At 39.2% G+C, this 14,269-nt stretch overlaps 1 long non-coding RNA gene across 1 annotated transcript; it reads left to right on the top strand.

The window, feature by feature from the left end:
• Positions 1-9,318: 9,318 nt before the first annotated feature.
• LOC107018351 lies at positions 9,319-13,154 on the top strand. The gene is made up of 3 exons (XR_001456629.2): positions 9,319-9,707; positions 9,859-9,960; positions 12,238-13,154. It is a non-coding gene; the product is annotated as an uncharacterized LOC107018351 (long non-coding RNA).
• Positions 13,155-14,269: the final 1,115 nt, after the last annotated feature.

Here is a 14,269-nt window from a genome sequence, read left to right as displayed (position 1 = left end):
TTTTCTTTCGCCCAATTTCTCATATTCTTTCACCTTGCTATTTTCCCTTCTTTCTTCATTTGTGTAAGTGACTCTCTTCTTTTCTTGCTTGTATTTATTGTATTTTTTTGTTTCACTTTTCTTTCAACTGGTCCTTGAGTCACTTTACTTTTGTTGTTTCTCTCTCTTTGTTCTTTCGACCCAACTTTCAAGAGCATTCCTCATAATAGCCACCTTCAACTCATGTCTTTTCCATGAGTCAAAGTACACAATATCCAAAGTTGGGCCAGGGCCATGAAAAGGTTGTTTACGGCATTAGCCACCCTCAGGTGCACATATCCAAGGAGGGACCAGGGCCAACACATTATTCCCAGAAAAGATCAGTTGGGGTGAAAAAGAATGGTCTAGTTTAAGCTCAAATCATTTGGATCAAAGAGGGATTAATTTTATTTGGGTTTTTTAGGCTAAAAATTGGCTATATTGAACAGGGGCCTATGATCCTTTCCTAATTGTCTATTACAACTTACTTTTAGCAGGACTAACCAGGCAAGTTCTAGCTCAATACAAATAGTGGACTATTTAAATCTTCCTCACATTCACTTGACATCTCATTACTCTACAAGATTATCAGACACCTTGTTCGAATTTTAGAATTAGGGTCATGCAGTGGTGTATCTCTATGTCATGCTTAGAGCCACACATTTATCAATTACTATGCCTAGTCATGCATCATTTTAATTTCATCAGAATATCATTTTGACCATCATGCTCATGCTACATTGTTTAACCTATGTACACAAGATATAGACATGCCGGTTCAACAATAAAAATATATCAGTCTCTTGGGGAAAGAGAACACAGTCAAGAAAACCCCAAAAGAGGATAGTGAATTGGGCTACTCATACTTAACCCTAGCACTCACTTTCCCTTTACCCCACCCCCAACAAAAATATATGCAATTGTCCCCAATGCATAAAAAAAATTGAAATACGAGAGTGGTAGGTGAAGCAAACCTGGGGCGCAAATCGCCGACGATCAGCAAGCTTGTGGGTCGGGTTTTCCGGAACCCACTACCTTTGTAGTCTGGACACCCTAAGTAGTGTCCTCATCAGCAACAACACTATCAACAGTGCCTCCCGCTATCGCCACATCTCTGGAGCTAGATGCCCCAGCAGCTCACTCTACAGCCCTGATCTGACGAGCTTCTCATCAGCAAGCGAGGCTCTCCTCGCAGCCTCCATCTCACAGCGCTCCTTCTTCCATGATCTAGCCTCATCCTCCTCTCGACCCTTGCGCCTCTTGGCATGCTCTCGAGAGGGAGGTGGTGGAATCTCAGAAGTGGTGAATAAGACCGCTATCACTGTGTCCTCATCAAGATCTGCAGGAGGGGCCTCAGACTCAGGCACCCTAGCCTCTAGGATCATATCAATGTCCGCTCGCAGACTCTCGACCGCAACCTGAAGGGTCGACACGTCCACCTGAGCGGATGGCCGGGCTAGCACCCGCCACTCAAAAGTGTCCAAGCACTGATGAACCTCAGCGATCTTCCGCTTTGTGTGCCGGACCATTTTACGCTCCAAGCGCTCTTCTGCCTCAGGAATAGACCTCTGCATCCAAGGCTGGATATGATGCAGAAGTGCAGCCATCTGTGCCTTTAGTTTCTGGATCCTGGCAAGTGGGACCAAAGCGGGAAAAGGGGCTGAGCGAGAGGAGCTCTAGGAAGTGCTACTACCCGAGATAGACTCAACCGGAGTAGTGTTAGTGGTTTCAGAACCAGCCTGCATAGCCGTGTGAGCATGTGCTACTGTATCAGCCAGATTTTCACTAAGTGGAGGCAATTCTAGACGGGGCCCTCTTCGTGAACCAACTCATTGGCCTCATCCCTGATGAGGCCGATATCAACAGTGCCCAGCATAGTCTTGAGATGATCAATGTACCAGATGGGCACACCTGCGGACCTGCATAAGGAAAATATCATGTACGGAAAAGGGTAAGTAATTGTGACCTTGAAATCCCTCTCGTGCATGTCCGCCAGTACAAGCCAAGCAATGTCCACCTCAAATCCGGCTATCATCGCCGCCATCAGAACTACACGATCCCATGTGACTATATTATCAGCGGCCATGGGGGAGAGGTAGTGGCGGACAATCAACCATAAGAACTTAGCCGTGAAGGTCAAGTAAGCCTTCTTTATGACTCCCTTCGGCTCCATTACCCAGTCGGCACCCTCTCCATCAACAGACAAGTGCAGGGCCATCCACCTCTTGGTGGTCTCTCTCAGCATGGCTCACGAAAGAATTGGCCATCTTTTACAATTTGCCACCAGTATTCGAACTCAACGGTGAGAGGGCTCCTGTTGGCATCAACATCCTCGCTGTTTAGATACTGATGGATGGCGGGCACGGAGATATTAACCTGAATTCCACGTACTCGGACATGCTCAAGTGGGGCGTGTTTGGCGGGGGCAACCCTCCTATCTATCTGTGATATGAGAGTAGCCACGTAAGAGGCGTAGAACTCTCTAACCAACTCCTCACTATAACAGCCCAAAGAATGAGCTGTCCACTCCGACTGGTGTCTGGTGAAGAGATTATGGATCTCTGGCATGGTTGGGATACTTCCCGTAAGGACCCGCCTCTCCAGTGTAAGGGTCTGTTTCCTGACGCATTTATCATTCAGAAACTTGGCGTCTGAATACACTTGATATTACCCGTTGGCACACCACCGGTTGGGCTAGTTGGAAATAAGTGTGAGAGCACGAGTCGGTGAGTCGGGAGTGGAATCATAACTGTTAGCCTCATCAGACGAGGCAGACTATGAAACTATAGCGCGTGCAGGGAATTCTGCGGATCCGGAGGCTTCCTCTGACCACGAAACTCCTAAGGAGCCAGACGTTCCTTCTTCATGTGTAGCTGACCCAGAAGGTGTGCCGGTCAATGTGCGCTCCTCATCAGAGTGTGAGGCAATGAATATGCCGGACGCCACCTTTTTGGGCGTAGCTCTTGTAGCACGTGCAGCTCGTGATGGAGTGGTAGTGCCTGGGGGCATGTACTCAGGGTCATGCTCATCATCATATCCTATAACCAGTCGAGCAGACGGGGAGACAGACTTTGAACGCCCACGCGCGTAAACTCAATCTTGTTTTGGTGCCATTAGAGATGGTAGCTGCAAAGAATCAATATTAGTACGAGAAGTAGAAAACAAGACAAGCTAAAACAACATAAAATAAATATAAGAGCTAAGCTGTAATGACATTTCTATTGTAATAGTGAAATACAACGGACCAGGTGACGGCTCGTAGTGATTACGACAGACCGTCATGGGGTCCGTCATGTCTTACTTAAGACTATATTTATGTGGAGGCCCCTGAAGAAAAATCTCTGACAGTTATGATGGATAAGCACGACGGACCGTCGTGATAATGATGGTCCGTCGTCGATGTCCGTCGTGGGGTACTTACAAAAAAAATTATGGAGACCCTCAGGAGATAGGTCTCTGACCGTCATGACGGTTGTGCAGGACGGACCGTCGAGGGTATGACGGTCTGTCGTACATGTCTGTTAGAGGACACTTAGAAAAAGGTGGAGACCGTTAGGAATAGGGTCTTTGACAACCAGAACGGGTGTGCAGGATGGACCGTCGTGGGTATGACGGTCTGTCGTAGATGTCCGTCCGAGGACGCTTAGAAAATGTTGGAGACCCTTAGGAATAGGATCTCTGACAACCAGAACGAGTTTGAAGTACGGACCATCGCGGGTATCACGGTCCATCGTAGATGTCCGTCAGAAATCATGTAGAAAAAGTTGAAAACCCTGAGGAATAGGGTCTCTAACAACCAGAACGGTTGTGCAGGACGGACCATCGTGGGAACAACGGTCCGTCGCATGTGTCCGTTAGTGGACACTTGGAAAACAAAATTGGACAGTGGGGTGTTGGGGGTGTTGGAATGGACCCTATGACGGTCTGTCATGGGTACAACGTTCCATCATCGGGGTCTCGTTCTGTCATTCATTGACAGAACTTAGGATGCCACATTCATCCTCTGTGACTCACATGGAGTACTTAGTGTTAACCTATATGTTTCTAACCCAAATACCTAGTACACTAGCAATGCTAAAGCACCTATTTCTAGAGTTTTAACAAGGCAATTTTGAGGATTCTCAACCTAGGTCAGACAAAATTGGATGAAATAATGAAGACCCATCAATAAGAAATAGGCGAATACTAATTGAAAAACACAAATGCAATGTAAATGGGTAGAAATGACGTAGGTCTGTCTCTGGCCTAGATCAACCAAAGTTAAATGAAGTCTCTATCGTTCTGCTAAGAGACACATACCTGAGAACAGGAGAAAGACAAGCAAGTGAGGTACTTTGTTAGAAAGAACAGAATCACAGTAGCAGACTCCGACTCGTAGAGTATAGATTTTAGGAATTGGGGAACTGCGGAACTGATCAGTTGATAGAGAAGAGAGGTAGGAAGTTGGAAGTTTGAAAGGGAGGGAAATGGTAGAAAGAAGGAAGGAAATGGGTGAAATGAAGGGGTGGGGTTTTTAAATGTTAAGAATTTTTAAAATACCCCCAGCCGGGTCGGGTCGGGTACGATCATTAATGACACAACGAGTTCCCAATGACGGTCCATCGCAGATGCGACGGTCCGTCATTGGTTCCATCGCGTTTGCCCTAGTTTTGAAAATAAATGAAAGACGTACCTGGCACGACGGATTCATGCGACAGTCCATCGCATGCGTGACGGTCCGTTGATGTGTCCGTCATTGACTGTTGCAAAGTGATTTTCTGCAGATTTTCCTGGTGGTGTACCTGCAAAAAAAATATAGGTATTGGGTTGCCTCTCAACCAGCGCCTGATTTAACGTCGCGGCACAACTGAGGACACTTAATTACTCAGCCGTCATCAAGATGGTATGCCTCGATCATTTCATTCGCTGATTCATCATGCCCAAAATAAAGTTTTATTCGTTGTCCATTTACCTTAAACCGCACACCCTCCTTGGTTTCTAACTCAACTGGTCCATGAGGGAATAGTTGGGTAATCAAGTAATGGCCAGTCCATTTGGACTCGAGCTTGCTCGGAAACCAACGCAACCTAGAATTGTACAAAAGCACCAAATCCCCAACCATAAACTCTCGTTTTTCACTTTTTAGGTCATGGTGTTTCTTCATCTTTTCTTTGTGGGATATAACAGATACCGATTGTAGCTCACCACTCTGCCTCATGGACCTACAAATGTTGAAGGTCGCTTCTTCATTGTTCAATCGAAATTTCATCTGCCCCTTTTCCATATTAACTAAGGTTCTACCCGTAGCAAGGAATGGCCTCCCAAGAATAATAGGCACTTCAAAATCGACTTCACAATCAAGAATAACCAAATCTGCCAAAAATATGAATGAATCCACTTTTACTAGCACATCGTGGAGTATCCCTATAGGACTTTTCACTGTTCGATTGTCCATCAGTAGCCCCATAGCAGTGGGCTTTGGGTCGCCCAAACCCAATTTCTTGTAAATCGAGAGGGGCATGAGATTAATGCTTGCCCCCAGATAACATAATGCTTTCGTAAAATGTAATGACCCGACTGTACAAGGAATAGTGAACGCACCCGGATCTTCTTTCTTTTGTACGAGAAATCTTGTAGCAATAGCACAACAATGCTGCATTCTATCATACTCCTCAAAAGTGACCGATCTTTTCTTCGTAACCAGATATTTCATAAACCTGGCATAACCGGACATTTGTTCTAGAGCTTCTACCAAAGGGACATTGATAGAATGCTGCTTCAACATTGTTATAAAACGCCGATATTTACCATCCTTGGTCTTTTTGACTAATCTTTGAGGAAAGGGGGGTGGTGGTCTAGGCATGGGAATTACCTTTGTAGGCACTTCAGCATCTTTTCCAGTGTTATCTTCTACTTTACCACTACCCTCTACCATCTTATCATTATCTTTTATAACCTTTTCCTCCTTAACGGCATAGGTGGGTCAATGGTCTGCTTACTACCCCGAGTTGTTATTGCCATACAATGTCCATCATTTTTCAGATTTTTGACAGTGTTGCTAGGAAGAGTGCCGGATTGCCGTGTGGTCACATTCGCAGATAATTGGGCCATTTGCAACTCAATCTGCTTAATCAATATTGCATGTGTATCAACTTTCTGCCTAATACCCGCTAAATCACTCCTTAACTCTTTAATGTGCTCATCACTAGCATCGAACCTCCTCAGCATATCGTCAACTCTCGCCATACTATCTCCACCATCCCTAGAGTGACTTCACGATTTTGAGGAGGGACATAGGTCCCATTCCTATTATTTCTGTTACCATAGTTACCTCTGTTGAAGTTGTTGTCGCGGTTGTAGTTTCCATCTCGGACATATTGACCCTCACGATTATAGTTACCATAAATCCGACCTTGGTTTCCTTGACCTTGGCGCCAATTCTCCTGGTTTGAGCTTTGGGCACTCGGTCGGAAACCCCCCTTCTGTTCGTTTACCGCATAGGAATTCTCCTCATAATAGCATTCATCATTTGGTGGTGGTGGTTTAGACAAGTAGTTAACTGCATTTATCTTTTCTTCATTCCCAGTGATATGTTTTAATACCAACCCAAGCTCAGTTCTCATCTGAGTCATCTCTTCACGAATCTCAGCTGTGGCTGGGTTGTGAGTGGATTGCACTGCGACGGTATTTCTCCCACTATCTTACTTCCGAATACTGTAAGATTTATTGTTTCGGGAGATTTTCTCTAACTTTTAGGCAATCTCAACATAAGGACACTCCCCATAAGAACCACCCGCTATAGTATCAAACACCGCTTTATTATTATCCTCCTGTCCCCGATAGAAGTATTCCTTCAGTGACTCATCATCTATGTGGTGATTAGGGACGCTTCTAAAAAATGAGGCGAATCTATCCCAAGAACTACTAACTGACTCTCCTGGTAGTGCCAAAAAAGTTGTTCACTCTGTATTTGTGTGGTTTCTTGGAGACCGGGTAGTAGCGTGCTAAGAAAACGTCCCTTAGTTGGTTCCAAGTGAAAATGGAGTTATAAGGGAGCTTAGTGAACAATATAGCAGCCTCTCCCGTCAGTGAGAGAGGAAAGACTCTTAGCCCTATTACATCCAAATCCAAATCAAGCCTCCCTACACAACTTTTACACAGTGCCCTTACCTTAGCTATATGGGCATGTGGATCCTCAGAAGGTAGCCCTGAAAAAAAACCTCAGGCAGTGAGAATTTACATCAAACTACTAGTTACCACAAAGGTGTGGCCTTGTTGTAGAGGGGGCAAGACAATCATAGCCTCTGTAGTATTCTTGATGACGTGGAGCGGGATTTTGTCCCCTTTGTTGATTTTCACACCGATCATTGGGTAATAACTTAGCATGAACATCAACCGGAGCTGCGATGTTCTAGTTTGGATCATCATCGTGAATACCCTAGTTTCGATTCATTTTGCATAGTGTATGCTCTAATTCCTGATCGTAGGGAAACAAGGGTTCTCTTCCTCACCGTGCATTTGGCATACAAGAAAGATAGTTCTGCAAGAATCAAAAACAATAACCAAAGTAAAATTATGTAATTATCGACTAAACTATAGTAATAAGTTTAAGTTAATCTAAAAGCTATTTTCCCCGTCAGCGGTGCCAAAGTTTGATACACTCAAACTTACTTCTCAAATAAGAAGTAAAGAGGTCGTACCAAGTAAAGAACCCAACTAATGAGGTTGGGATCGTTTCCACGAGGAAAATAGTTCAGACATAAGTTTAATCTATTATTACTATTATTTAGTCAATTATTTCCTTAGAAAACAAAAGAAAATAAAAGAGAGTTTTATTTCTAAATAAGTAAAGATAACTAAATAAATTAAAGTAACCAACTAACAGAATCAAACCTTTGAGTTTAATCAATTAATGAAAGTAACAAGGGTTTAAGTGTTCCCCACAGGTTCCTAACTTGATAATTCTAACCATAACAATTCTTTCCTAGTATCTTGCATGCAAAGTGATAAGTTATGTATTTCTAAATTGTTGGTCCGGCATCTATAAAATTTCACTCCGCACCTTGATCTGGCTACGTGTGTTGCTATACTAACCCTTACCTTTACCTCATATTAAGCATTGTATTCGATATTTGACTAAGTTATTACTTCGTACCAATCAATACTTGTCTATTAGATAGTATACACTAAATCTATGTTTATAATTCTTTTCCTATTATCTCCCTCCTTGGTCCGGCAAGTAGCATTAAGGCGAGTTCTTACGCTTTCGATCCGTTAAAAATACTTCTAAATGAAAGAATTATCAATACATGCAAGACACTATTCTAGAATTGTTATTTTAGTTAGATTTTACCTCATTATAACCCATGGTTCCCACAATCCTAGTTATGGAGTTTAGTTACCCATAGTCATAATCACAATATCCATATATGTATTATAAAAATTTATGCACTTACTTCAATGAGAAAGAATAAAATCCAAAAATTCACTTGATTAATCAACAAATGCACCAACAATCAATTCCTCAAAAAGTGGATCAATTACTGAAATTAATCGAAGACTAAAGATTCTCCAAAAGTTTAACAATCAAAGAGTCTACTAACAAAGAGTCTAACATAAGAGAATCTAACCCCAAAAATGAGGTTTTTCGAACTGGAAGAAATGGAATTAGAACTAATTTGTACCTTCAATAATAACTCTTCTGATTTCATCTAATTTTTGCAACTATATAAGCTTGAGTAGCAGTCATTACATTATAGTAAGATGTCTTATGGATACAAGGTAATGTTGAATGAAGGCAATACATGGGATAATTAACTTTCTCCAATAATGTGATGTTTTTTATCCATTGATATTCGTACCATACTCTTATAAATCATGATATTGTGCTTAGCGACATTCTATCAGAAAAGATACTTGTTATCTATTGATCCAGACCAGAAAACCAATAATAATGCCTCAAGATCTAGAGAGAAGTTGTCCAGAGTTTGGGAAACTCAAAAAAAATTGTACTATATCTTCACCTATAAAAATTCTACCGTAGCTTATATCATAGTGATCAAAAAACTAAAGAAGGTAGATTAAAATGTGAAGTTTGTAGAATAAATTGGAATTTTCAACAGGCTTACTGTTTGAACTGATCTTCATCCGGGTAATTAATCCGATGTTTGAGGAAAGTGTAGAGGCTACACTTTTTAAGTGTTGTCATAGTATGAAATTAATGTCAACATTATTTTTATATATACCCACACTTTTAAAGGGCCCTACGTTTATAATTGTAAAAACAACACTTTAGAAGTGTGGCCTAAAAAATTTAGCCAAAATATTATATTCTCTCCAACATTTCTACTCTCCTTTCCATTTTTATTGGACAAAAAAATAATTTTTAAAATATTAGGAAAAACAAATTGGGGCTTAGAGAGGAAGCTGAGCTGAAAAATCCACACGATTTTTACTCTCCAGAACATAGGTGAAAAATCCACACGATTTCTCTTCTCCGGAACTTCAAATCGACTGAAGCAGAGCTGAAAATCGAAGAGAGGGAGCTGAAAGTCGGAGGAGCTGAAGAGAAGAAGCTGAAGACTGAAGCTGATCTGAAAATCGGAGGAGCTGAAATGATCCTATTCTCCAAAATCGGAGGAGCTTAAAACTGGAGGAGCTGAGCTGAGCAGATGTTGACCAACTGATTCTACCCTCCAAGCTTTGTTAGTGTAAGACGTTCTTTTCCCCAAATAGGAAAATATAATTTCTATTACAGATTTCAGTCAAAATTGTGTACAGATCCTTGTTTAAAATTGAAGAGCTGAAGAAAGTAATTTTTGTCACATATTTTTTGTTGATGAGTTGCTCTTTTAATCACAGATTCTTTGTTAATGAGCTGTTCCGTTGGATTTCACAGATGAACAAAATGCTTCACACATGAACACACCTCACTTCTTGGGTTGTTACAACAGTGTTTATAAGGTATGAAATTTTATCTCTAAAAGTCTAAATTATAGATTTTAGGATTTGATGTTCTTGTGTATCTTTGAATGTCTAAATTTTAATTTAGTTTTTTGATATTGTTGTGTTGTTGATACGAATTGACCTACCTCCTAAGGTTAGTCAACTCAACATATATAATGAGTTTGTAATCAAAGATTAAGAACCTAGAGAGATTACATAAATTAGGGAGATTCTCCCTTTACAAGAAAAAATTCAAAGAAGATAAACCTATTCAAACAACTATACCTAAGTTAGACATAGTCAATTTGAATAATATATAAATTGTATGACTCTTTCAGTCTTTCTGTAGCAGAAGAATGATATAGGCATCTTAAATGGTCTGTAGTTTGTGACTTTATAAACTTGTTGGTGGGATGTTGATTTAAGTATATATCCTAAAAATGTAAGTTGTACTCCTACATTCCAAGTCTGCATAATATGGTATTTTCAATGCATGAATGTGATACATGTGTGTGACTTCGTTTACAAATTCTCTGCTAGAATGCATATGACAACAATCTATGTTCCCATATTATCAACAACTTGAATATCCCTGCTTACCAGACTGCAACTAGCTGCTGCCTGCAATCACAAATCTGCATATTGTTGCACAAGACTGTGATTGTCTTTATTGGTTGCTGAATGTACGTTCCCTCATTCACTTAGCTTCATAGAGTGCTGACTATTAGATTTTAGAACCTGATGACATGATTAGCTCCACCTGAAATTCGTAAACACAAACCAAGCTAAACAAAACTAGTTAAGTTCAGAATGACAAGGAAGTGTATTGAAATAAAATAGGAATTTTAATCTTTCTGAAATAGTCAGAGTGCACAACTATCTGAACTTTATGTTCCTAATAAACAACAACCTAAATAATATATAAACTGAAAGACAAGAAAAACAGAAACTCCAGAAGTTGTATTTAACATAGAGGAAATCAAGGAGGAATATTATTGCTTCTCAACTTTTTTCTTCTGAAACTTTGCATTCCCAACTTTTTCAAATTATAACTTCGTCTCGCTGTTTTTGGCAATTAAGTGGGAGTGTAAAAATGTTGAATAATATCATGCTTGTGACTATGCTTGGACAGAGAATCTGATGTACCATTGGCCTCTCTATATTTATGAACACACTGGAAACATTCACATCGCTTAGATAGAACTTGAAGTTTCTGAACATATTTGCAAATCCTCCAAGAAGGATAAGAAATCTGCAGAAACCATTTAGTTAGAAATCCAGAATCTACCTCTACAATAATGTTTTTATATCCACGGTGAATGCACCAGTTAATCCCATAACTAGCATCTTGTATTTCTTGTTAGTCCCTTCACCTAAAGGTATAACAAAGGCATAAGTAAGAACCTTCATCAAAAAGATACATAAGATAGTAAGAGAACAAAGATGGCAAAGGCATGATTCTCAATAACAAATGGAGAGAAATCAATTTTTTGTGGCGTTTTAAATACAACCAAGCTACCTGATGGTAGTGCGTCCAATATATCTAGGTGTGTGCAATTGGATGAAAGAAAAGTGTCTAATTGTAAAACTCATGATGCTCATTCCATGTTGCATTAGTTGCTCCCAATACAAATTAAAAACATTCTTCCAGATCATGTGGCGATTCCTTTGATTTGTCTTAGTTACTTCTTCCATTGTTTGTGTCAAAAAGTAATCACATTGCAGGAACTTGATTTCTTAGAAGCAGATCATAGAAACAACAAATCAGTTGGAGCGAATTTTTCCTCCTTCATTTTTTGATATAATCATTTATTTGACTATTCGTTTGGAAAATGAAGTGAGATTATGAGGTCCAGTTCAAAATAAATGGATGTATTCGACAGAAAGAGAAATGGGTACATTCAAATCATACATCCGGAACAAACGTTATCCGGAAGGTTGAATATCAGAGACATGAGTAGGAATAGATTGTATGAGTTTCTTCTCAAAATATCTACTGGGGGTGTGCGTACAAGATTTAACAGAAGAGTCCGAAATAATGATGAATGTGACCCAAGTGATGAAGAAAATATGACTTTGCTTCCTAACAAAGGAGTTCTCTTAGGAATAAAGAGAACTTATCCATTCATTTAGATGACAAGTCACTCAGTCAAACACATGCATACTTATTGGGAAATTGTAATGCCGTTGATGTATATATTACGTACCTTAATTTGAATTCGGTGTTCGTTTTGAATAATTACTTTTTTACTTATTTTATTTATTGTTTTAACAAAAAAAGTTCATGGTGTGTAGAGAACATGAGCAAGAGGTAAATAATCAGCAATGAAGATCTAAATAGAGCAAGGACAAGAGTCATTGTCAAAACTTCTCTCAATGGTTTGAAACTCGTTCTTTGCAACAGGATGTGCCTGATTTGATAAAAAAGTTTTCTAGAGGACAAAATTCTGTTGCCTCAACTACAAGTTTTTCAAGTTCAAAGGATAAAAATCCGATTGCTGTAAATTCGACTTATCATGGTAAAATAGTTGATATTGTTGAGCTATACTATTACGGCCATTTTAAGGTTGCTCTATTTAAATGTGATTGATATGAGGTTGAAAATGATACTTATGGCCTTACTTATGTTACTTTAACAAGAGATTCTCTCAAGAGGAGCCTTTTGTTCTTGGATCTCAAGTACACCAATGTTTCTATGTGCAAGATCCATATGATCAACATAAACATTATGTTATGAAGAGACTGTTCCGAGAGATTTGTTTAACATGAGTGATCAAGTCGAATCTAGTCTCTCACAAAGTTATAAAAATGAGCCATCTGTATATTCAGTGGGACCATCTACACCAAAAGATAATAGTGAAGTTCTCTTAACAAGGGCTAATTTCCAGAAACAGTTATTGATGTGTCTTTGGAAGAATTTATTACTCAACAACTTGAAGATGAGTATGAAGAGGAATTTGAAGATGAGGTTGAAGACGAGGCTGAAGATGAGTCTGAAGATGAGCTTGAAGATGAGTCTGACGAAGAGTTTGAAGATGACACACCATAAGTTTAATTATTTGTGTTATGACTATGTGGCGCTCACTTACTGTTTTGTTATTTAATTTTTTTTTTGTCTACAAACACATTAAGATATGTAACATGTGGAATCGAAGATTATATATCTACAATCTTTCAGTATTCTATTGGAATATTTTCAGTTTTATACATTAGAAAAGGTTCATTGGTGCTTTTTCTCATAGGCTTATATGATCATTGTAGTTCAAATCTGAGTTTTGGTTGAAGTCTCTACTGCTGAAACAACAATGCATGTGAATAATGTAATGTGTTTTTCTCCACTTTACTGTAACATCTTAGAGTATCTCTTTATCTGTTATGGTTCTTTTGTTTACACCTAAAGATTGAGATACGAAAGATATATAATGCAGAAGGTTCTCAGCTAGATGGTATGAGTAATGTACTTTTTAGTTATACTTTCAGTTGTTTATTGTGTTGGTGGCCTGTTGGATGTTATGCTAGGTAAGAAATAAGAGGAAAATCAATGTTATTAGCTAGTGGAATTATTTATTTCCTTTTATTATCAGCTAATTTACATTACAGGTAGAATTTAATTTTCAAGTTAGTTCTATGTTGTTATTGATAATAAGCTGGAACAGTTGTATTAATTATTTTTGTTTCTTATTGGCGTCTCTTATTGGTTGGGCATAAGTTGTTGAAATCTGTAATATCTGTAATTTGCTTGAATTGACGCATAACTGTTGTAGTTTAGTTGAGCATTTGTTATATACTACACTTTTCTTATATCTTACCCTTGACCTAGTCCAACACAACCTCTTCTCTTCTTTTAATCCCTAAGCAAAAGTTTCAGACACAGGCTCAGTCCAAATCTTGTCTTTTCATTATTAACTAAGAGGGTTCGGATAAGATTTCAAGGTTTTATATCTCTCTCTTGATAAAGCTTAATAAACCAGTCTTTTTGAGGCGCAATCGTAATAACAACGAGAGGGGGGAACAATAGCAAAGGATCTTTGGTGAAAGTATAGGTCTATTTATTTCCCTATCTCTAGCATATTTTAGAGAATAATTCTAAAGATGAGGCACAATGAAGAGATTTAAACAAAACGAGAAGTCTTAGAAATAGAAAAATGTTTACAATCAGTTTGAACTTCGACATAATTTGAACAAAAAAATTGTTAGATAGTTAACATGTAGTAATCAAATAATAACACAAATTTTCCTGTCAGGTCACTGAAGAGTTCATAGGCATGATAAAAGTATTCTTGCATTTAAGAACCTTGTAGGCTTATCTGTATCTGAAGGTTACATT

The sequence above is a fragment of the Solanum pennellii genome, chromosome 4 (genome assembly GCF_001406875.1).
Source record: "Solanum pennellii chromosome 4, SPENNV200".
Lineage (NCBI taxonomy): Eukaryota > Viridiplantae > Streptophyta > Magnoliopsida > Solanales > Solanaceae > Solanum > Solanum pennellii.
The sequence above is the reverse complement of the archived record's forward strand: the minus strand, read 5'-3'. Positions and strand labels throughout refer to the sequence as shown.